Source organism: Sceloporus occidentalis, unplaced genomic scaffold (genome assembly GCF_023333645.1).
Source record: "Sceloporus occidentalis isolate IW3139 unplaced genomic scaffold, rSceOcc1.0.p SCAF_1, whole genome shotgun sequence".
Lineage (NCBI taxonomy): Eukaryota > Metazoa > Chordata > Lepidosauria > Squamata > Phrynosomatidae > Sceloporus > Sceloporus occidentalis.
In genome coordinates, this window is record NW_028316981.1 from 129251065 (window position 1) to 129273245 (window position 22181).

Genomic DNA, 22181 nt, shown 5'->3' on the forward strand with positions numbered 1-22181 from the left:
GGCAAATAGCCATAAGGATTGGGCAGTTTTACTATGATTTATTAGTGTTTTAATACCAATTTATTTCCATTAGGTCCTTTTTACATTGGAAACTCATTTTTGTTGTGTGCCTTCTAGTCATTTCCAGCTTATGGTTACCTAACGTGATCCTATCACAGTGTTTTCTTGGCGAGATTTGTTCAGAGGAGGTTTGCCTTTGCCTTCCTCTGAGGCTGACAGAATGTGACTTGCTCAAAGTCACTCAGTAGGTTTGCCCAAGTGGGGATTCAAACATTAGTCTCCAGAATTATAGTCCAATGCATAAACCACTACACATATGAATTATCCCAAGAGAAAGGCAGATTATTAAATAAATAAATAAATGACAGTAGTGCAAAGCATGCATATTTCCATGTATTTTTTTACCCACTGTACACTCCCTCAGATGTCATAAATAAAGAAATAGGTCAATGGATAAAAAGATATAATTCTATTTCCCCCACACAGGACATTATACCATTTGGGCTGGCATCCCAGTGGCTATGTGATCTATCTTGCAATAAAAACTTATTGTAGTTCTAATAAAAACACATTGTTAGAGCAGTAGTGCAAATAGCCATAGGATCCTCCTCTCATAGCTTCACAGTGGAGGGCTTCCACATGTCTTTTGTTCACTCTTCTTTTTCAAAGTAACTTCTCACTCTCTGCCCTCCCCCATACACTTTAGTTTGTTTACCTGACCAGTTAAGATGCTATGACAAAGAGATTGTTGCCTGCCACTTTGATCTCTTGTGTCATCTGACATAACCAGCCTTGGGCAGGAATCCATGCCAAAGCAGTGTCTGGTGGAATGAGGATATCCTGTTGAAACATCTCCTATTAATAAACTAGCAGCCCTCTTGGGCAGAAGACAAAGAGACTTATCATCATTAGTGACACTGGTGCCATCAGCAAAATGGCACAAATGACAGGGGAGACTTAACTTTGGAGAGTTCATTGGATCTGCCAAAAAAATGGAAACAATCTGCCTTTTTATCTCTGGCCATGGATACAATGAAACTTAAGGCAGAAAGCCATTAGGAAAAAAGAAAAGTGTCTCATTCATGTAGTTCTTACGGCAGGCTGTCTTTTTCATAGGGAGTTGTCGGTTATTAGGGGGATTTAGCAGCCATATTCAAATGAAAGAGCTAATAGTTATTCCAGTTTAACTCTATTGTAACTAGTTATTATTAGCATTAGCATTCCACGTAGGAACCCCATCATTAACTGGTCTTTGGGTGCACTAATTAAAATCAATTAAGTTGTGAACACAGAATTTTCTAATTAAAAGAGGTAACTTAATTAAATTTATCTTTAATGTAATTGACTTTAGTTGGAATGTCAGCATTAACTGAGGGCCCAGACAGGCCAAAATAGAGCTGCTTTGGGCCACTCTGGAAGTGTGCTGCTTAAATGATGTATGCATCCTAAGGGGCCGGAAGCCACGCCAAAGGCATACTCCGGTCCTAAGAACTGGAGTGCAGCTTTGGTACAGTTTCTGGCCTCTTAAGATGCATGCATCAATTAAACAGTGTGGGCGGGGCTGGCACTGCCGGCTGCATGCTGGGACCAAACTTCCTCAGATAGTGAGGTGCACGTGCGAAACAAACTTGCCCTAGGCCGGGATTGCTGTAACAGTGAACTTTTAATAGTAACAAACACTCACTTGACAGTGGGGAGCTGGGCATTGAACAATAATGATGATGATGATGATGATGATGATGATGATAGATTTATTTCTAGCCCGCCCAATCACAAAGAATCCGGGCGGGTTACAACAATAAAATACAACAAATTACAATAGAGTTAAAAAATCAAACCCTAGACCTACCCCCCCCCCAATTCCCAGTACTAAAACAGAATTAAACAGTAATAATATTAAAACATTTAAAACATTTAAAACATTAAAAACATTGAACAAACAAAAAATAGGCAGAAACATTGGCGGGGGGAAATAGACAGATGAGGGGACAATATTTGGGGAGGGTAACTAAGTTGGAAAGGCCTGCCGGAAGAGATCCGTCTTGAGTGCTTTCTTAAAAGCTGCCAGAGTGGAAATGTGACGGATCTCCTCCGGCAGGTCATTCCATAGTTTTGGAGCAGCAGTAGAGAAGGCCCTCTGGGAAACTGATGTTAATCTAGATTTTTTTGGCTGTAGTAGATTTCTTCCAGAGGACCTTAGTGTGCGGGACGGACAATAGGGAAGAAGGCGTTCTCTCAAGTATTCTGGGCCCAAGCTAGTTAGGGCCCACCCTTGCCCGTCCCCAACACAACCAAAGCCAACCCAGTCCCTTTCTTTAGGCCTTCTGGGTGACGCCCTCGTCGTCAGCGTGTTCAGTCTTCCGGGCCTTATGGCCACCTGAGTGTTTCTCCAGGGGCTCCCTTTTGGCCTTCTCCCAACTCAAGGGTACCGGGGCTTGCTCCCAACACTTCCCCTTGGCGTCCCACCACTCGTCCTCTAAAGACGCGCCTTTCTTCAGTCTCCACTCTCCTTCCCTGGGATAGGCAAAGTCCTCTTCCTCTCTTGGGTCTCGCAACTTTACCTCTTCATGCGGCCCCAAACGTCTCACTCCGTGTCTCCCCTGAAGGGAAACCGGGAGCCCCTCTCTCCAAGGGCTGCGCATCACTTTTGCTGACCATGTCCTCCTCTTCCACGTCTCTGCCCTCTCCCCGTGCATCGCTCTTCCTGTCCTTTTATATCCTCCTGGGGCCACACCTCCTCCTCCTCTGGGTCCTCCCCTCAGGCCTCCTCTCTTCCTTCCTCCACCTGGCTGCCCTCACCCCTCCCAACTCTCCCATCACCTGGCTGCACTGACTGCACTTCACTACAACAGCATACCTCCAAAGTGCCCCAAAGCAGCTTTATTTTACCCTGTCTGTTTGGGCCCTTTGGCCTCATACAAACAGGCATGAAGCACCATGCTGGTGCCGATTTTAGGATTAGGGACCGTGCGGCAACCACACGGTCCCTAATCCTAAAAGGCACAGTGGCATAACAATGATGGTGCCCTGTGTACACGGGCGCCGCCATTGTTACGTAAGCACCACATGGTGTCCACACATTGCCATGTGGCACTTACGTAATGAGTGCACCAGTGGCGCACTTGTTACACCACCCCTGCAGCTCAAAAGAACCCATTTTTTCCAGATTCTTTTTCCTCCATAGGGAAGCTGCGGCTTCCCTCCAGAGGAAATTAGGCCGCTGGCAAGCTGCCCTTTTCAGGTGGTCTGTCTCTCGCCTTCGTTCCATAATTAAATTATTAGTTAATTAAATGAGAAACTATGCTTAAGAGCGAACATATTTTATATTTTACAGTTGGTTCTTTAATAAATAAAATAGTTATAGGAATTGTTTGTTTATTTTTGTTCATGACTAGAGTATAATAGTTTAACTATTTCCAAGGTTAAAAGATTTTAAATGTAAGAATAGTAAGGACCATTTGGCGGGGGCTGGTCTTCTTTGCATTCTACACCCAATACTTCTTACCTGCCCCAAGAAACTGAATTCTGAAGCTCTTATCCCTGGGACTTTTGCTAGAAACCACATGGGGATCAGTAAATGAATGAAAGGGGGAACTTCCAGAGATTTGATCATAAGGGAGATTGAAAGGGAAAATAAGGATTTCAGGTGGGGTGGATGAGAAATTAGATTTACAAAAAATTATGCAGCTGTTTCCTTCTCTCTCATGGTTAAGACAATGACAAATGTGGAAAGAATTGAGAGACATGTCATGTTTGTCTGGAATTTGTTGTTGTTGTTAACTGCCTTCACGTCGATCTCACCCATGGTGACCCTGCTGATGAGACATCTCCAAGACCCCCTGTTCTCTGCCCAACTCCTGCAAACTTATTATATCTTTAATAGAGTCCATCCATCTAGCATGGGGCCTTCCTCTCTTTCTATTTCCCTCTACCTTTCCTAGAATTATTGTTTTTCCAATGATTCATGCCTTCTCATGACGTGTCCAAAGTACAACAGCCTAGACTTTGTCATCTTGGCTTCCATAGAGATTTCTGGCTTGATCTGCTCTAGGACCCATTTGTTTGTCATTTTGGCCATCCATGGGATGCTCAGCATCAGGAGCCCTGGTGCACAGCGGTTAAATGCCAGTACTGCAGCCACTCACTCAGTTGCAAGGTTGCGAGTTTGATACCAGCCAGGGGCTCCAGGGTTGGCTCAACCTGGCATCCTTCCAAGGTCACTAAAATGAGTACCCAGTTTGTTGGTGGCAATTAGCTGACACATTGTAAACTGCTTAGAGGGTGCTTAAGTACTATCCAGCATTCCCATCCATACATTGTAATGGGGAATACAATGGCTTGTATGATTCTAACTTTTGTGCTGAGTTGTATTTTTTTGCATTTTAGGATCTTTTCTAGTTCTTTCATAGCTGCCCTCCCATTCTTAATCTTCTGATTTCCTACCTGCAGTCTGCATTTTTATCAATATTTGATCCCAGATATGAGAACTCTTTTACTATTTCTATTTCCTCATTGTCTGGTTTGAATTTATGTAAGTTCTCCGTGGTCATTATTTTTGTTTTCTTTATATTCATCACTAACCCTGCCTTTGTACTTCCTTCTTTGATCTTCCTTAGTAGTTGTCCAAGGCCTGTGAGGTTTTCTGCTAGTATTATGGTGTTGTCAGCATATCTCTGATTGTTGATATTCCTTCCTCCTATTTTCACTCCTCCTTCTTCTGGTGAAAGGTGAAAGATTTAAGCACCTTCCTCCTCCCACTCCCTTTACCACCCACAATTGCCACTGATCCATTTCAAAACAGCATCTTTGATGCATATTTTCCTGAAATAAGAGCCATTGTCCAGGCCTGCTTTCCTTATAATACATTGAACAGGTAGGGTGATAAGATGCAGCCTTGCCTGATCCCTTTGCCAATTGGGAATCATTCTGTTTCTCTTTGTTCTATTCTGACAGTAGCCTCTTGTCCTAAGTACAGATTCCCCATTAGGACTATCAGAAGTGTTGGCACTCCCATGTTTTTAATGGCATTCCATAGCCTTTCATTATCTATGCAGTCCAACATTGCTATAGTCTATAAAGCACATGCTGATTTTCTTCTGGAATTCCATGGTATGCTCCATTAGCCATCATATGTTTGTAATGTAGTCCCTAGTGCCTCTTCCTTTCCTGAATCCTGGTTCAACCTCTGGGATCTCTCTTTCCATGTATGAGTGCAGCCTATGTTGCAGGATTTAGAGCATGATTTTACTTGCATGAGACATCAGTGCTATGCTCTTATAGTTAAATTATTTTAAATTATTATTATTTTACCTTCCCACTGCAGTGGTACCTAGTTATCTACTTGTATTTGCATGCTTTTGAACTACTGAGTTGGCAGAAGCTGGGACTAGTGATGGGAGCTCATCCCATCATGCAGCACTCAGGCCTTGAACTGCCAACCTTCCAATCTTACAATCATCAGAACTGGTGTCTTAACCACTAAGCCACCACATCCCTTAGTCTGGAATAGCAACATGTAAAGGGATCTTGCAGCACCTTTGAAACTAACTGTGAGAAACAAGTTATAGCATCAGCTGCTGGGAATCATTTCACTCCAGGCATCTGAGTCTATGAAAGCTTATACTACAACTTCTTTCATATATAGTCTGCCCTTCCCTTACATGGGCGATCTGTTCCGGACCTCCCCGCGTAAGGGGAATTCCACGTATGCTTGAGCCCCATTTAAATGAATGGGGCTTATGCACACAGCAGCGCACATGTGCCACCAGCAGACACGCCATTACCCCATATGAGGCATGCCGCTCCTTTACCCAGCGTGGCTTTCAGTATATGCTGAAAGCCACATAAGGCATGCCCGCATATGACGTGGGTGCCTGTAGTCTCAAAGATGGTGCAGGGTCCCTTTGCAAGTGTGGAAAGGTTAAGTAAAATCAGCAGCAGCATTTTTCAGATTCATTGTAGTAAGAATTTTAACTTTTCAAGTTTTTAATTTATTAAACATAAACATATTAGTTAATTTCTGAGATAATTGTAACTGAATTAAATGTTAGCTTGTTATTGGTTGGGCACATTAACTCTTTCCTCCTCATTTTCTTACCTTAGTGATTGCAGATAGCAAGAAGCACTATAACAAGACATACAAATATTAATATTTAAAATGAGGAAGGAACAAGGGAAAAGAAAATGAGACACCACCTTTAAGACTAGTTCATTTATTAATGTTAATTTTTAAAATTATTAATTTATTAAAATTACAATACATAGGTTTGTATAATACAATAACAATAATCTAAAAGCTTCCTTAAATCTCATCCTCCCCCCTCCCCTCCTCCAATCATACACTTGTACAAAACACTTCCCTGTCAATCCTCTTTTTAATTTACTTCTATTTATTTATCTATTTTCATTAACGTTAATCATATCTTCCACTAGTCATTTATCCAAAATCCCACCTAGTAGTTTAAATTTGCTATTTCTCTGACACATGTCACTGATAAATGGTTTCCATATGACCTCGAATAAAGTTTCTTTGATTTCTCCTCTCTTTAACCTTACTCTGTATGTTAATTTCTCAGCTAAGGCTATGGCCCATATTCTATTTAACCAATTCTGTATCAAACGGTTCTCCAATTCCAAAATTTTGACTATCTCCAAACTTGCAGTACAGGTGCTGCCACATTTCCTTTTATTTCTCCCCCTTCCTTCCTTCTTTTTGTGCTGAGAAAGCTAAGACAACTACTTCTTTGAAAACTACACAAATTTTCAGGACAGATGGGAGATATTGAAGGCACAATTTCAAACCATGAAAGGACCTTTAGTAAGAAAGTTCCTCTTCCTCTGTCCCCTACCCATAGACAGAGGTGTCACTAGGAGGGGGACCACGCTGAGTGAGAACTTAATTAGGATGATGCCATTGCACCCCAGATGTTGAAGGCATGGAGTGAGGTGGAGGTCAGTGTGCATAGAAAAGAGACATTTGCTCACAGTCACTGTCAGTAAGCAAAGCAAGTGTCTCCTTCTTTGCCTGCTGAGCCCTTCTTCCATGTTCTTCTCTTTCCCAAGCAGCTTCTCTTTCAAATCTGGAAGAGGCTTCCAGGTGGGCAACAATGATATGAGAAGGAAGGAGAGGCAGCAGGAAGGCAGTAGTGGTGGCAGAAACATGGAATTAGCCCCACCTCTGCCGCCACCACCTGCTGCTGATAGCCCATCTCTTTGTGAGTCACTGGACCCCCAAAGAAACAGGAAGTCTCTTTTGTGCCGGAGCAAAGATATTTTAAAAATTATCCACACTGTGTGTCAAATATGCCAGGTATGCCTCTTCCCACAAAACTAAGGTCTATCGTAGATCATTGGGTGGGGCATACTAACCTGCTATATTAGTTGATATTGTGTATGGAAGTCACTTAAGGGAAATGGCAGCATGACCATGTCCAAAAATGATCGGATTTCTGTTTGCTACATTTTTGTTTTCCAGCAAAGCTAAAGGAAATGAGCCACCATCCATTATTTCTCTGTTTCTCTGTTCCAACTTGCTAATTATGTGTGCCACATTTATTGTCACATTCTTTATCCTTAGAGCAGAAGATCCAGCCAGATGGCCATCCACTTGAAAAGTGTAACAAAACCTGCTTTCTTTTTGCTGTCATTGTCTATGATTGATAAAGAAACAATCTGGTTTCCAAGCAGCTAAGAGTGTGATCCTATGCTCACTAAAGTTAGGAGTGAGTTTTATTGGATGAAGTAGGACTTATTTCTTTATCATAGGATTAAGCTGCACTAGGGCTCTAATCTTATTTGGGAACCCATGCTTTTGGGTTCTGCGGGACATTGTTCTGAGTAAAGGGCAAAGCTGATAACATAGTTTTTTTGTGGGGTTTTGGGGGTATGAGACCGTGTTCTAGAAGAGTTTATTTGTGACATTTCACCAGCAGTTGTGGCTAGTATCTTCAGAGAATTGATAGTAACTAACAACAGTTAGTGAGTAACAAGCAATGTTTCGGGAAGTGGCTATGATGGCTGGGAGATCCCTTAATCCAAAAGTAACATGCCCAAAGTCTGGTGAAGAAATATTGGAAAGTGCTATGATTCCAAGAAGACCAGCAAGATTCTTCATTTAACACATTGGCATGTTTATGAGGGATGGGCTTCTGCGTCCATGGTTCTTGTCCAAAGCTCAAATTTCCATTCATGTCTGTGGAACATAGATATATGAATATATGTTGATTTCTAGTATGTGAGCCACTTTTTGATTAACATCCATTTCATTCTGTCCTCTTCAGGCCTACTTGCCTATAAAACTTGATCTGAAACCAGTTTAAAGGTCATAGATTCTCCTAAGAATTCTGGGAGCTGTAATTTCTAAAGTGCTGTTGCCCACTTCACAAAACTACAGCTCCCAGGGTTTCTTGAGCAGAAAGTGTGACTGTTCAGTCAAACTAATAGTGCTAGGCTATAGTGTAGCTCATCATTTCCATTCATAGGCAAAATCATCATGTTAATCACTAATAAAACACCCCAAATGTTTGAACAGTAAACTATTAAAATGTGAGTTCTGGATATTATACTTAATTTAATTCCACTATCCCCACCCCCACCCCCAATATTTGAAAACCAACTCTTTCACATTCTGTCTCATCTGACAATGTTGCAGTATCTTCAAATGTTGGATTCTACCACTGACACATATCTCCACTTGGCTAATTTGTTGCACAGAGGCTTTCTCCTGGCCACTGGTAGATGATGTTCCCTAATTAAAACTGGCCAGAGATATTTTTCTCCTGTCCATTTTAGATAAGCAGGTTGGCTAATACAAGCCAGCAGCTGTGTCTGCATAAGAGACAGCCAACAGCAAAGTCCTTCTCCAAAGCAAGCGTCAGGCTAGAGAGAAAAAACCTCTCCTACACCAACAGCTAATTCCCCCATGGCTGCCACTCACTATGCAGCTGAGAAGGAGACTGGCTTGTGCAGTAGCATCAGGACGGATTAGAGGATGAGCGACTGTGATGCTCACAGAGCATGCTGCATGCTGGGACTTTTAATTCCAATTACAGCTGGTGGTTTAGATATGGTCAAAGCTGCTTCTCTCTGTCTCAGGCTCCAGCATATGTAGCATCATTTTAAAGTTTTAGTCCAAACCATTTCCCATTCACTTTGGTGGATAAATATTTAGCTTTATCTGTACATTTTAGGGGCTGAGTTTGAAAGAAATTCTGCTAATCTTCAGAACATAGAAATGTTCCCTTTGGGGACAATATTACTTTTTGGGATGCTACTTTTTTATGTTGTTGCTGGGAGTTATAGTCCAAAAAAGTAACTTCTCCAAGCTTTACTTCCAAGCAGGTTAACATTTGCTTAGCATATAATGGGACTATCTTTTAGTACTAAACCTTAGGAGAGGCTTGAGATGAATCATGCTATTTCCATGAGAGAAGATAGTGGGTTTGAAAGAAAGATTACTGTCCTATTTGAATGGTTCTGACTCTACTCTAATTAATTTGTTACGCAAATCTTTGACTATTTCGCCCTTGCATATGACGACAAATAATTACAGTAATTCTCTCCATACTGTGAGAGAAAATGAACATTCCTCTGTGGTATTCTTTCTGTATTCAAACATCCTGAAGTGCTGTGGATGAATTCTGCAAAGTAAAACACATGGGAGTTTTGCACACTCCTGTTACTGTATTCCTGTGCAAAAAAAATTATTTTCTATGGAGAAAACAAATTTTAGCACAACAATTCACATGTGTTTCTCTGCAGAATAATTCCTCCACAACACTACATGTTGTCAAATAGCAGAGGAAAATTGCACAAGATTCTCACTGGTCTATTGTTTTTCCCAGGAAACCCTGTTACAAAACCCTTTTTTCAACCTGGGAAGGAATAATTACAAATATTCTTCTCATCCCGATACACAATGCCCTTGAACAACAGCACTGGAGCTCAAGCAGAGAATACCAAGTTCCACACAAATATATCAACCCAAGGATTCTGTGGGGTGGATCCTGACAGGTAAATACCACTGTTCCTGTATCATATTCTCCAGCTATCCCAGTTAGGCAGGGATGCTCCCAATTAATCCTCTGCCATCCTACTTTCTCAGCAACTTTTGAAATGTCCTGGTTTCTCTCTCTTCATCCCACTTTCCTCCTTTGCCCTCAGCTTACTTTTTGCAAGATAAGCTTAAAGTGCAAAGGCATTTGCACTTCATTAATTTAACAGGGAAGAGAGGAGAGGAAGGGCAGAATCTTGCCCTTTCCAGCAGGCTTAGGCAAAAGCAAACTGTTATAGCCTGTCCTAGTTTGTTTGTTCTTCCTCATTTATAACATTTGCCATCTTGACCACACTCTGATGCTGCTTGGCCACATGTGTCCTGGTTTTTATCAATGAAATGTTGGCAGAGATGTTGTATGGTAGAGATGTATGTGACTCTTGGTTCATAATCGCAGCACCAGGCCAAGCTGAAAAGCCAACTAATGGCCCTCTCTTCACTTTGTCTACCTCAGCTTGTGACAATCAATACCAAACCCTGCAAGTGTCTCACTTAAAGTGAGGTAACCATGGTTACATATCTGGCCTCCTACTTTTTCATCTGTGCTGGTGAGGTGGGAGCAGCTTGGTTCCTGCTGCTAAAATGGCAGTCACCACTGTCATCACCATCATGGACCCTTCACCATGGCTGTTCTCTCTCCCCACCCAGGCTGCTCCCATCTCACTGCACACCAAACAAGAGGAGGTGGAGAAAGAAGAAGAGGGGGAGGAGGCAGCCACCATCATCACAGTCAGAGCTGTGCAGCAAAAGCAATGTGTTTAAAAGGGCCAGGTCGCTGCCCTCCTCGTCTTTGCCACTTCCACTTCCTCAACCCAGCAAGGTGCTCCCCTTGCTAAAGGACAAGTCATCACCTTCCTTGTCATCTTTGGAACTTCCTCTGCCAGGCCTACCAGCCATGCTGAGTGGCAGTGCCTCAGGAGGAGCTGCTAAGCTGGTGGTGCTTCTGCTTCAGCCAGGACTGTACTGCTGCCCATGCAGAGGGATTGGATGGCTGAAAATCAATGGTCAACACTTGGCAGGGCTCAGAGGGAGAGGGTTGAGAAGATGGTAGTGGCAGCTGCGGCAGATGCAGGTCCACAATGGCAACTTTCACTTATCAGCAACAATGTGGGTGCCTGCTGCATTTGTGGGAGGAAACAGGATGGACATCATGGTTTTCAGCTTTGGAATGTTGGAAGGTATGCAATATACAGTCAGCAGATGTTAACATCTGGCAAAAACCTTCAGTTCCTTCTCCCTAAGCATCCTTTAGGAAAGAAGCCCTGTGGAGATGGGAAGAGAGGAAGCTTTCTCTGAGCCCAATTGTCCGGGAAAGCGACCAAATGGCTGATAAGACCAGCTCAGTTCCCAAACAAACAAATGGTTTGCAAAGACAATGTGAGGCAGCAGACAAAGTCTATGTTTTAAAGTCCAGAGTCACAAGTCAAGAGGTTTTACCAGAAGATTTGTCAAGAATTTTTAAATTTGATAAAATGTGCGCATTTTGGTGCCTGGTCCTTTAAAAAAAAAGGAGGGGGGAAGCACACTTCCGATGCCCCAATGAGTGCTGGAAATGTCACCTATGACGATCGCGGAACTGAAATTTGATTGACAGCAGGCGCCTTCATTTTAAACCCCGATTTCTCAAGAGGGCATTCGGGGCAAAATACCCCTGATTAGGTAGTGAGCACTTGCTTCCGGAGGGATTCGGGGAGGGGGAAACCAAACTCCCCAGTCCCTTCCAGCGCAAAACTGCCAGTGGGAATGGGGCCTAAATTTCTAGCACTGTAGAGTGAGTCATTGAAAATTGCTCACACCTAGAACTCTTACATCTGCTATGTTCACATTCCATTATTCACTTTGCCTGCCCTTTTGCTTTGGATGCCCAAACTGTATTTCTAAATGCTCAACTGAAGTTTTAATGTACTGAAAGAAATTTGAGGACTGAAAGAAAATTTAATGGAGGTGGGAAAGAAAGAAAATTTCATCCCCCTGTGTTGATAAATTGCAAGGCTGGTTTGGTATGTATCCATGACAGGACTGTCTCTATAGCAGCACCCCACGTGTGGACCTTCTTTCCATAAGATATTAAGCTAACTTCATATCTTCTGAGTTTCTGAAGGATAGCTAAAATTATGTTGATGTGCATGGCCTTTAGTCCTTGAAATTCTCCTTGTGTTTTATCTTTTGAGTTTTAAATATTTCTAAGGAGTTTATAAATTTTATAAAGTTTCATAAAATTTATAAATAAATAAATATAAACTATAAAAATATTTTTAGTTTATTTTTAAAGGATTCTCCCCTCCGATATATTGCTTCAAATATTTGTATCCATTGTATATTTCCTCAAGAGATGGTGTGGTGTAGTGGTTTGAGTATTCGACTTCAGCTCTGGAGATCAGAGTTGGAATCCCAGCTCAGCCATGTAAACCCACTGGGTGACTTTGGGCTAGTCACATGCTCTCAGTCTTAGAGGGTGGAAATGGCAAACTCCTCTGAAGAAACTTGCCATGAAGACCCAATGATACGTCCCCCTTAGAGTTGCCATAAGTCAGAAATGACTTGAAGGTACACAACAACAACAATATTGCTTCAAGGCCCTGGTGGGCTGAAAGGTGATATATAAATTACATAACTTAAGCCACTCAGTCAGTTAGTCTTCTGTTCAAAAACCACATACTGGAGGATTTCATCCAAGACTCATAGTCTGGACAAAACAACAAGAGAACCTGCTTTATACATAGGAGATTACTACATGCATCTTTTGAACCATGATTATAGTAATAAAATAACATTTAGCACTTGACATTGCCTCTGACCCAGTGCTGCTGTGTCTGCTAAGTGTGGTTAGGGTGTCCTTTTTCATTAATGGGAGAAACCATCAATAATGTCCAATTGCATGGTTGTCCAATACTCTCCTGTGTCATTGCAATGGCAGTTGTGAGAGTGGCAGTTATGTGGTGTCACAATCTCCTCCTCTCCCCCTGTCCACACCCCTTGCTATTCCCAAGCAGCCTGCTTCACTTTTTTTTTTTTTTTTTGGCACTTAAAAAAAACGTAAAGTGCATTACCAGGATGATGGAATTGCATTTTAAAAAGTGAAAAATTAAATGAAAAGGATGCTGGGTATGGCATAGGGTAGGCAGGGAGGCAAAGTTAAGGGGAAGTCCATAAGAAAGCATGATGACAGCAGGGGCCCCACTCACACGATTGTGAACACATTCAATAGTGACTGTTCACAAAAGGATATGCTTGGGTTTTCATGGATTTCTGTGATTGCGGCATGAATGGGGTTCATGAGATAATCTCCATAATCCTCTCTACTCCATCAAAATGTGGGTACAAAACTTACTTAGCATGATTTGACCCACCAGGCAACTTCTGCCTTCCCAGCAACACCCTACAGGATCCAGCTTGCAAGTGTGCCATGGTCCCAACCCCACACACAGTACCTAGTATTACTCCTTCAACTATACTGCAGCGTAATCTTACATATTTTTATCCTTACGTTACTCCCGCTGGTTTCAAGGGAGTTCACTCCTGACTGTGTGCAGAGGACTGCAGCCTGAGGTGTCAGGTTTTGAATTGTTCAGAGAAAAGATGGAACATGCATGCAATAAACAAATCAATGAATTTGACTCTTACAGGTTAAATCTCCCTTATCTGGAATTCCAAAACCCGACATACTCCAAAATCCAAATTTGTCTGCATGTGTGGCTGAGACAGTAACACCTTTACTTTCTGATGGTTCAGTGTACACAAACTTTGATGCACAAAATGGTTAAAAATATTATGGCTATCTATCTATCTATCTATCTATCTATCTATAGTGTATATCAAACATAAATGAATTTAGATTTTGATTTGGGTCCGATTTCCAAGATATATCATTGTGTATATGCAAATATTCCAACCCCCCCCCCCCAAAAAAAAAAATCCAAATCCAAAACACCTCTGGTCCCAAGCATTTCAGATAAGGGAGATACAACCTGTACCTACAGGTAGCACAGGCCTCTTGGTGTCACATAGTCCATGTGACCACAAGGAATGTTACCAACTTAATGGATTATTAATGTGCCATCTTCAAAACACCCCCTGTATATCATGCAATGCCATAATCTAACAGGCAAGGAAAGGGAGGACCTTGCCTCTGTCTCTCAGAAGGTGTGGCTCCTCACCAGCTTGTCACCTTCTTGGTGTGGAGGTGAACATCATTTAAACTTGGCTTCCCCACATGACCAGTTATAGCCCAGCACATCTGGAATTAGAGATGGCTTGTTCAAAATACAGTAACAATTGGCATCTTTTTGTTTCAAGGTGCAGAAGGAAACTCAGTATCCCTTTTGAAATATCCGGAGGAGGAGGAGGAGGAGGAGGGTGATGATAAGAAGCAGCAGTAACTGCTGTGGAAAGCACTGAATCACAATAGGAAAAAAATCTCCCCTGGCTTCTCTTTGCCTCCCTTTAAAAACATTTCAGGAAGACTTCAGTTGATAACCTTCCCGATTTACAAGGCAGGCTGCTTGTCAGAGCTGACCTGTGCTGGGTTTAATTGAAAGTCTCCTGTTGGCAGTGGGAGTGAGATATTGGAAAGGGCACCTTCATAGGGAAGTGCAGTACAAAGTGACTTGTGAAATGGGAGAAGGACTCTGAGACCAGAGAGTGGAGGGGGGGTATGGTGGACCAGCAAGTGAGCAGCGCTCTCTGCTGGTCAATCCCAGTAAGGATATTGAGTTGGAGGCAACCAAATAGGTTAGAAAGTGGTTAATAGTGGGAGATGGAATGTGAATGAAGGATACAAGTGGAGGGTGAAGCTAGAGAACACCATGCAGGTGGATAGGGGATACAAGTGGAGCTAGAGATTAGAGTCCAGAACTGTTTTTAAGAAAATGGGCATCATCAGTTGCAGACAGGTTATTATTAATTTGCCCCCTTTCTAGTACATTTTTACAAAACATTGGACACACAATACATTGCCTTAGAATAAGAATATACCAACTGAAGCAGGTAACAGACTACAATGAAAGCAATGGCAAAACAATAAATGAAATATTACACAACTGAGTAACTAGTGATCTAAAATAGATATATTAAGCAGAGGGAGAAATTGTTAAGACAAATATTATATAAATCAATGCTAGCACATCTATCCCAGTAAGAACAAAGGTGGTGGAGATAAGTCAGAAGGTAAAGGATTTAAGATAAAATGTTTTCAAAAGAAAATGCAAAATGTATCTATCTGATATGAGATACAGAGAATTTCCTGATACAAACCTGGAGTTGGGGGTGTCTAATTATCATTACTGTCAAAATAACTCTCAAAATTACTGCAAGTAGTTCTGGAAGCCACAATTTAAAAGAATATCTTAGGGCCCATACAGACAGGCCAAAATAAAGCTGCTTCGGGTCACTTTGGAGGTGTGCTGTTTAAATAATGCATGTGTCCTAAGAGTATGAAAGCCACCCCAAAGCCAGTCCTAAGGACTGGAGTGTGGCTTTGGAGCAGCTTCTGCACTCTTAGGATTCATGCATCATTTAAACAGCATACTTCCAAAGTAGCCCAAAGCAGCTTTATTTTGGCCTGTCTGTATGGGGTGTTAGGTGTAGAAAGGATACAGAAAAGAGTGACTAAAATGACCAACAGCCTGGAGTCATTCACCTGTAAGGATAGTTTGCAATGTACAGTGATGTTTAGTTTAAAGGAAAGGAAAAGAAAGAGATACATGATAGAAATGTATCACATTATGCATCTCTTATAATACTAGAACTCCTGGCCATCCACTGATACTGAATGGTGGGAGAAGCAGAAAAGTTCAAAGCAAGTACAGAATATATAATGTGCGGAATTCACTTCCACAAGATATTGTGATGGCTGATAACTTGGAAGGCTTTAAAGGGTGGTTGGATAAATGTATGGCGTATAGGCTCATAAACTGCTACTATGTAGTCTGAATGACTATACATCACTTCCAGATACACAGATGCCTCTGTATATCATTTACTGAAGAGAACAAGATGAACAGATCCATTGCACTCATGTTCTGCTTGTGAGCGTCCCATAGACAACTGGTTGGCCGCTGTGTGAATAGGATTAAGACTAGAAGTTTCTCAACCTATTTCAACAAGGTTCTTCTTAAATCAGCCCAAGAAAATGTTTATGGGGTTCTAAAAGAACTCTTATATGTAAAAAATCAAGAGTAGAGAAAAAAGTCAGCTTATGTATATGCAAATCTCTGGGAAGTGTAAGAGCCTCTTCTTGGTCTAGGCAATGAGCAGCAAGGAATGTTTCCTTTTGGGAGAAGTCCCACACATCCTAACTAAAAGAAAAAGACAATATATAAGCAGGCCAAAAAAGAAAGGGGAAAAATGGTTCCTTGTTAACATAAAGCCTCAGTACCATTCAAACTTTTTCTGCAACCCATCTCTTACTGGTGATGTTCTGCAGAGTAGGACTTCATTAAAGATATGCACCAAATGCTCCTAAATCAGGGATGGGGGTGTGCCTTCCAAATGTCTCTATACTGCAATTTATGCAGTCACTAGCCTGCAGATCCAGTGGGGAAGCATGATGAGAGCTGCAGTACAGCAACTGGAGGTCCATGTATTCCTCAGCCTTGACCTAAATTCGGGGTCACAACCATTATTTGTGGAATGTTAGCTCAACCCAGAGACAGCCCCGACTCAAATATGAAAGTGAATCCAAAAAGACAAACAGGGCTCTTGCTTTTGACTGGTGATGGATCTAGTGAGCTTCAGTGAGACTGAAATGAACTGTGGTGATGGACCTAGGTGAGCTGTGATCTTACACCTCTTTTTCCCCTTTGAAAGGAATGAGCAAACAGATATCTTCAGAATCAAATACATTAGAAACTGTGTCAAAAATGCCTAAATTTAGGTAGTATGGCATCTTCATGAATTCTTAAGAAATAAGAGCTTTTAGAATCGCTACAAGGCCCTGAATGTTTGGCCTTCATACTGCAGTGCTAGACTATGAGAAGATATTTAAAAAGATTGTATGTACAGCGCTGTGTAAATTTACAGCGCTTTATAAATAAAGAATAATAATAATAATAATAATAATAATAATAATATGCCACTTTCTGGTGAGAAAATCTTCTGTACAGGGATACACCCATCCTTATTGAGAAAGGCGATGTATGCAGCCATACTTTTGATCTAGCCAAAGTTTCAGGTAATAGAAGCAGAAAGGTGATTTTTGCAGTTCCATCCTCTATACTTCTTGCGCATATCCTTTGCCACCTTCCATGCTAGTTGCAGGGGGTTCTTAAATGCTCAAGAGTGTATCTTCAGGGTATATGAGTGTAGGCTGATAACCACCAAAAAATTGTTTTTGTTTTCATTTATCAAATGCCTCCAATGGATTAGAAGTCCTCCTGAGAATAAAAGGTCAGCATATAATGCAAACCTTTGTAGACATTTCTGAAGTATCATCTATCACAGAAAGTAGGGAAGGGGAACCTTTTCCAGGAGAATGGCTGAATTCCAATTTGGGAAGTCTGGTCCATAGAGAAAGGAGCTGAAAAAAAGGAAATGGGCTGGCTTTCTTTGGGGAGATGATGTCATCTTTTTTCTTGTTATTATTGCTTAATTTTATGGAGGAATGAATTAGTTGGTGAATTTTAATGACACTTTGTTGTATCATGGCACTTTTCTTGCCTCTGAGGCAAACACACAAACATATAAATAGTCTCTCATCTTATTCCATTCTGAAACAATTGTTTCTCATAAGTCATTCATTTCTGGTCACCTCATGAGAATTTCATTCAATTGTGATTTATCTGCATATTCTGACTCTTTTTTATTTATTTCTGACACCATTCAAACTAATCCTGTTTTTTAATTTAAAAAGCCTCTATAAACTTGTCAACTTTTGAAAAGGGTTTTAATCCTTCATGACACTGCATTATCTGTCATGCCTTTCTAAATGAGATCTGGGGCAAGGAAGCATTTCCCTGCCATATGATAGCAGCTGATTATCATCTACCAAACTGACAGAAGGAAAAGATAATTGAATTACATGTGGCTTTTTGATAATCAGTGATTTCTCATGTTAATTATTGCAACCAGCAGCTACATTAGAGGCTTTGTGCATAAAGGTTTGGCCATTGGTTTGTCACCTTTTCTCCCTTATCCTTTTATTTCTTATCCATTCATTTTCTTATGCATTACTAAGTATTTTAACTGTGTATATGCATGTCATACTGTTCCACAGCTTGACAGAAAACTACAAAGAAATCTGATCATGTGGTAAAGCATGATTCGCTTAACTGAAATCATTCATCCACATCCACCCACCTGTCTGTTTCAAGGCACTTGAAGAGAGAACCATGAAAAGGAGAAAAAGATGAGCTCAAGAAAGTTATATTTTTGGACTGCAACTCCCATATGCCCCAACCAGCATGTAACTTGGCCAAATTTTCCACCTTCCCCAGAAGTGTACCTGCACTACATTTCTGAGCTCCAAGAGGTTTCAGGGGCCGAAGAATGGTTCCATTTCAAGTTTACTGGAGGGAAGCTGATGTTGTTTCAGCCATACAACATTTAGATAGATTAGATTAGATTAGATTAGAGAGAGAGAGAGAGAGAGAGAGAGATGACAGACAGACTATGGCCTGTTACAGACTGCCAAAACAAAGCTGCTTCGGGTCTCTTTGGAGGTATGCTATTTAAATGATGCATGGCTCTTAAGAATCCGGAGGTCATGCCAAAGCCACACTCCATTCCTAAGCACTGGAGTGCAGCTTTGGTGCAGCTTCCAGATTCTTCGGATGCATGCATCATTTAAACAGCATACCTCCAAAGAGACCCGAAACAGCTTTATTTTGGCAGTCTGTAACAGGCCAGACAGACAGACAGATCTCAATCTGAGGGGACATATTGTTAACATTCATACAGATTTCTGTACCTATCAGATATCCATAGGCTATCTTGCAGGGAGCAGAGTTAGCTCTCTGTCTTCCTTTTCATATCAGTTCCAGCACAAACTGTTCCAAAATTCAAGACTTAGCTTGTTTCTGTCATTCTCACAGAATTAACAGAAGTGAATTAACACTTTTGTTAGGAAGGCAGAGAAAGAGAGAAAGGTAAGTCTATTCCACTGCCTTAGGGCATTTAAGCTTTGAGAGACATCTACACTGAGAGCTCTACTTATTGATATCTTGGTTACAAAACTGGCAGAGTTACAAGTGGACCAGTAGGGTCATCTTTGAGACCAACTAATATCTTTTAAAGACTAAGTACTGCTGGGATAGTAGTATTGGGCTCTCCCTAAAATAACTTAGATGACATTGGGCCCGAACAGACTGGCCAAAATAAAGCTGCTTCAGGTCACCTTGGAGGTATGCTGTTTAATGACACACGCATCTTAAGAGGCCAGAAGCTGTGCCAAAGCTGCGCTCTAGTCCTTAGGACTGGAGCATGGCTTTGGCGTGGCCTCCAGCCTCTTAGGACGCATGCATCATTTAAACTACATACTTCCAAAGTGACCCGAAGCAGCTTTATTTTGGCCTGTATGTTTGGGCCCTAAATTGAGTCTATCGTACTTCGGTCACATCATGCAAAGGCATGATTCACTCAAAAAGACAATAATGCTTTGTAAGTAGGCAGTAGGAAAAGAGGAACACTGCATTTAACGGTAGATAGATTCAAGCAAGGAGATCATGGCTCTAAGTTAGCAGGACTGGCACAGAGCTGCTGAGGATAGTGTGGCTTGGAGATGCCTCGTTCATCCAGGGGTCAAGGTCGATTGGAAGGCAGCTGACAATACATGGGACAGACAACAGGAGAGGCCCATTGTCCTCATGCCTTGTTTAGAAGCTCCCTCCACTCCAGTCATTTGCTGTTGGAAACAAAAATCTTGGACTAGATCAACTTTTGGTCTTGGTACAACATGCTCCCTGTTCTTACGGGTTATCAGGGCAGTGGGGAAGATATAGCCTACCACCATCACCCTACTTCCTTGGGCCCTTTTAACACTGTATGGTGTTATAGCACTATCATTCTACTTTATCTGCCATGGTTCCATCCTATGGAATGCTGGGATTTGTAGTTATGGAAGGGCCTTTAGAATCTTCAGGCAGGGAATTCCTTGGGAGCCTATGACCAAACTACAAAGTCCTGGGATTTCATAGGAGGGAGCCATGCCAGATAAACTGGAATCATAAGTGTGTAGTGTCAAAGGGCCCCATTTAATATTATCTTCTTAACTGAATGACACTTCACTTGGAGAGGTATTGTAGCAAGAGCCCTGACAATTGATACCTTGCCCTCCACCAACAACATGGAAAGTGTAGTATATCTCTGGGCACAAAGTACACACACAAAGATTTACCGCACCCTCTCCAAACATTCAGGGATACCCTACCCTTTACCATCAGAACATTTAACCTACATACAATAAACTGGAAAAAAGGATGATCTAGCCTTTCCTATATAGATCTTGGGGGGCGGAATTACTTGTATGTCTAGGAAGCAGATCTTCCTAAAGGTTTTCTCCTTAAAATAATTTATTGTGCATTTTTCACAAGCATGGATTGAGTTATTTACAGCCCATCAAGCATGCTTTGTAACTCTAAAAGCTATGTTCAAGGGGTTTGTCTCAGATACTGAGGCTGTTTTGCACAAACAGCATTAAACTGGGTTTTGCATTTCCCTTAGCTTTACTTAAGTCAAATGACTGGAATGCACACATTTAGTCTAAATTTGCTATCTTCCATTTTTATAGGTTATCTTAACATTTACAAGCAGTGCATTCTAATCGACTGAAGCCAAACTGCTTCTAAAAAGGTTTTTAATATGCAGCTGCAGGTTATGAGTAAGAATCTGGATAAGAACATGAAATATTGACATCTGGTGTTGACACATACAAAATATTGCGTTGGACCCAGCTTTATACTTAGAGTAGGCCAATTAAACTAAACGTATGTTACATATTACTAACAGGCTGAGGGCCTCCATAACACGGGCAAGAGTGTCACATCCTGGCCATACAATCCTAATAGGCTACTCCTTCCCAAGTGTGAAATACGCCTCTTTAATATTCTCTCTCTCAATCTCTCTCTCTCTCTCTCTCTCTCACACACACACACACACACACACACACACCTCTATGGCCATTTAGTATCTGGGGGAGGGTGGAGGTACTTGGGTGGAGTTCAGTCACAATCACATAGGCAAAAGAAGAGAACAGATGTCGCTCTTCCAAATCTCCAGTGAGTATGCTAGTGTCTGTTTTCTCCTTATGACTATAGAACTGCAGCCAAACACCATATAGGTGCCCCTAACATTCCTTGTCACTAAATGGCCCCATACCCTGGAAAGCTGTCTTTTGCAGGAAGGGCATTGTGCAATAAATACCTCCTTCTGCAACATCCACAAAGTTTCATGTAATGGTATAAACCCAGGGTGGATCCACACAGTAGACATAATGCAGTTTGACACCACTTTAAGTGGGGTAGTTCTATCTCATGGACACCTGCGATGTGTAGTTTTGCAAGGTCTTTAGCCTTCTCTAAAAACAGTGCTAGTATCTCAAAAAACTGCATATGACAAGATTCTGTAGATGGAGCCATGGCAGTTTAATTGGTGTTAAACTACATTCTTTCTACTGTGAAGTTGCACCCCAAGTTTATGCCAGTATATGCTATCAGCAGGTTTCTAGCCTTATGTTCCACTGATGTCAGTGAATCTACTCCATAACTTGAAGCTATCCCAGTTCAAGAGGGATGGCACACTCTCCCTTCTTAGTTTCTCATCTGGTTTTAATATGTCCTGCTTTCTGTCTTCTCCTTACCCTCCTGTGTCATGGGCACAACTACTCCAAACTGAGCTGTACTCAACTGAACAGGAAGTAGCCTGCCTGCCAGAGCAGATGAAATTTAATTTTGTCTTTCCCAATAGGGTCAGAACAAGAGCAAGAGCTGCTTCTGTAGTAGCATCCATTTCAGAGTGTTGGCATAGAACCCCTCTGTTGTGTGATTGCAAATTGCTTCACAGAGTAAGAGAAAAGGGGGAAATACACTTTCAAATAACAGGGGAATTGGGGCTATCCTTGAAGGGAGCCCCTTTGAATTATAGCACCATCAGAACTGAGATTTATGTAAACATATTTTAAAGCTTAGTTTTACTGGTT